Below are 3,780 nucleotides of genomic sequence, written 5' to 3' on the forward strand. Positions count from 1 at the left end.
ATAGGCTTTTTATGACAGCTCCAGCACCATGATAATTAAGCCGAGGTTGGAGAGCCAGGCTAAAACTGGGATGCCATTTGCAGCACTCGCATGTGTGTGAGTGAGTGCATGTGGTGGCAGGGAGGATAACTGAGCTGATCCACAGTGCACAATGGACTGGCAGCTGCCGTAAACGATAGCAAGGACATCGCTGCTGCAGCAGCTCTATCAGGACTGAGACAGAGTGTGATAGAGTCTGGGGGAGAGAGAGGACGAGTGGACAAATGTGGGAGAGAGGGCGGCGACGTTTCTGTCCCTTTGTGATGAGGAGTTTTCTAACGTTCCTACTACAATGCAAATTAAGTTCATGGCGCAGCTGGTGAAGGTGGAGCTAATTGTAACTATACCTTATATGTTATTAATGTGAATTCCTGCCTGGTAGCTTGTGAATTTTCCATCAGACATCAGTCAAGTCTGATAATTATACTGTCATTTTTGTATTAATCCGGTTCTCAAAAGCAACTAGTAGTTTAAAATTCACTTACCGTTTTCATGTTGTCTGTAGAATCACAGCCAAAAGAGCTGATCATTCACGTTATGTGTCCATTTGATATCCATTTAAAGAAAATGGCAAAAGCAAAAAAAAGCTTCAAATACCTTTAAGTGAAACTCCAGTTTTCTAATATGAAACTTCACGATGTGTATAAAATACTTAGAAATCAGCCTCGTGTGTGAGCAAAACAAGAGACATGTGCATGAACAGAAGAACAGAGTGAAGTAGCTGCTGACCTCCTGCACTCCTAACTCTGTTGTCTGCTGTCTGGTGAATAAGAAATGCAGACAAACTGAGACCATCAGCTGCCAATTTATAGGTGTTCTCATAGAGTCATGGCCAAAACTACTGACACCCCTGCAGTTCTGTCAGATAACACACCCTTCTCCCAGAAAATACTTTGGTATTCTCATGTTTATCTCTTTTGCTTAAACTGGAACAACACAAAAAAGCTGAGGAAAAAGCCAAATGTGACACAGTTCACACAGATATATGGCAACGATGAGTAACAGTTCTGCTACATCCCACTTCATCAATAACCTTTATAATGATAAACTTAAAAAGAAGTCTGGATTTAATGAACTGTGGAATGTAAGGAGCAAATATAGGAGAGGAAGAGGGACCTAAACCAACATGAAGAATAAAATTCCAGCATGTACACAGATAAACAGGGGATTGAAAATGTCCTATTAGCTACATTTATTAAAATCTTCCTGCTGTGCTTCACTGTGCTCTAGATTTCCTTCTGGTACGATAAGTTTTTTAATGAATTGGCCAGCATCCAGCAGCACAATCTCACCCCAACAATAGCAGCCTTTTCACGGCACTAAATATCTGATGGGCTCTGCCGATCTCTCTGCTGATGTGGAGCACTAAATATGGAGATGCCATTAGTGTGGGCCAGTCAGTCCTCAGCCATTATCTTAGCACCGGCATAAACATTTTGGAGGCAATTAAAGATTATATGTATGTGTGCTTGCACGTGTATGCATAGCTGTCAAAGAGAAATTACGGTGACAACGTCCTGAATGTGGTTCAGGATGGCTCATTGTCATATCAGGAGAGGCCGTGACGTTTCACTGTTTGCTTAATTTGTTTTCAGAAGGACATGTGCAGAGCTCAGGGACGTATTTGCAAAAAAAAAAAAAAAAAAAAAAAAGGCACAGTAAATGGTTCTTAATTGATGCACTACATCCTTTGTTTCATTATTTACAGGCTCACCTAATTATTCTAACATTCCCAGCACTAAGTACTCCACAGAGCTGCTTCTAGATGATATAAACAAATAAAAATGGGAGCCCAGAATAGCAAATGACCCAACTTCATCATTATGGAGGACGGTGTGTGTAGCTGTGCAAGTGTGGGATGTGGCATTTATACATAAGTGTGACAGTTTGTGTAGCCAGTGGGCTACAATGTTCAGGGTTGTGCATAGTTGAAAAATGGTGTGTTTATGCGTGTGTGTGTGTGAGATCCTCCATATGAATGGTTTAGTTGACTAAATCTTTTATGTGCAGATTCCACTGCACTCAGGAAGAATTGGTGCACTATCCCAATAATATTATCCAATAAATGTAAACTAGGATCACACTCAATAACAAGAATTCACTTTATTCTGCGAGAAGACGAAGTTTTGGGGCGTCAAGCCTTCATCAGTGTCACAGTACACACAGTCTGCACCTGGTTGAGTAATCGTGGATGAAACAAACTGAGTCCTTAGAGCACAGGTAGAAGTTATAATATTTTCAATCTCAACATTAGGCTTTCTAATTTAAAGGTATGAAAAGGCCCCAATGCCGTACAATCACCCTTACCATACATCGATATCCAGAAATATGGAATGAAAATAAAACTGTGTATCTATGTATAGACTATGACCATGTTCACACTGCAGGCTGAAGTGGCTCCGATCCAATTTTTTCAACTCTATGTTACCCAGATCAGATTTTTAATGGGAGTTTGAATAGTACGAAACACCTGGAATCAGATCTTTTCCAGTTCCAATTCTTGCCACTTCAGTATGTGTTTCTAAGTCCGACTGTTGGATTATATTCTTCATTTACATCATTAGGACAGAGAGTTTTGAGGGTATACTGTAGATCCAGAAACATTCTCTTCTTAATAAAGATTTCTGTCTCCACCTTTATGATTCCTTTGAACTTTCTCAACACCAATACATTCTTCAATTTAGCGTCCAAATTCCAAAAAGTGATTCCCTAATTTACATCTGTTGACCAAACCATCATCATCATCACCATCAACACCCACAGCCGTCATAAATGGCACATCTTAAATCACCTCTTTGTATATCAGTACCTCTTGTATGCTCACCACAATGACTATTTCCAAAAAGTTCTGCTGTGGTGCAAAAAAGGACCAAAACAAAGAGAAAAGGATGTGTTCAGATTTAGCCAGCTTAGTGGACTTCAAGTGTAAAATTGCACAACTATAGCTCAAAATAAAAGGTGTTAATAGCTCTCATAATGGCCTGTAATCTGCTTTACTTTCATGTGAGAAGTCATCTTATATGAGAAGGTGTAGATTTTTTTTAAATGATGTAATAATGGCTTCAAATTAGAGGGGGGAAGCAAAACTGTAAAACTATGATTACTTTTAAATGCCAGTTAAGTGTATGCCATTTTTACTGGATGTGTGATCACATATGGGCGCGAATGAGATCATGGTTTTCTGTCATGAGTGTGTGTGACATGTCGGGGTAGGCTTTAATTGAAGCAGGGTGCTGTGCCAGACTAGCCATTACGGGGCCGAATCTTGATCTAATCCACAGAGTTAGTGGCCTTAAATAGATAATGCTCCTGTACTGGGGTCCAGTCACTGGGGAGGCTGAGCATATGGCCCATGTGAGTGTGTGTGTGTGTGTGTGTAAGAGAGAGAAAGGTAGAGTCAGTGGGTGTATGTGTGTGTACAAGTACAGGAGTAGACAGCTGAAACCAAGCCAAAGGCACAGCAGAATGCCTGCAGCATGAGCAACAAACTTTCCAGAGTAACTGAGACCCCCAGCTGGTCTCTGCAGAGACGTGTAACTTTAACATGGCTACACTCCACTAACACAACCTGACAGTGTGGATCCAAGAGGAAGAAGGCCTGGGAAGGACCCGAGGAAGATGAAAACAGAGATAAGGAGCGGGAGAGAGAGACTGACAGCTGAACAGACTGACAAACACATAGCCAAACAGATGAAAACAAAACAAGCGTGAGAAAAGACAAAAAAGAAAAAAAAAAAGATC

Source organism: Monopterus albus, unplaced genomic scaffold, assembly GCF_001952655.1.
Source record: "Monopterus albus unplaced genomic scaffold, M_albus_1.0 scaffold16.1, whole genome shotgun sequence".
In the NCBI taxonomy this organism is placed as follows: domain Eukaryota; kingdom Metazoa; phylum Chordata; class Actinopteri; order Synbranchiformes; family Synbranchidae; genus Monopterus; species Monopterus albus.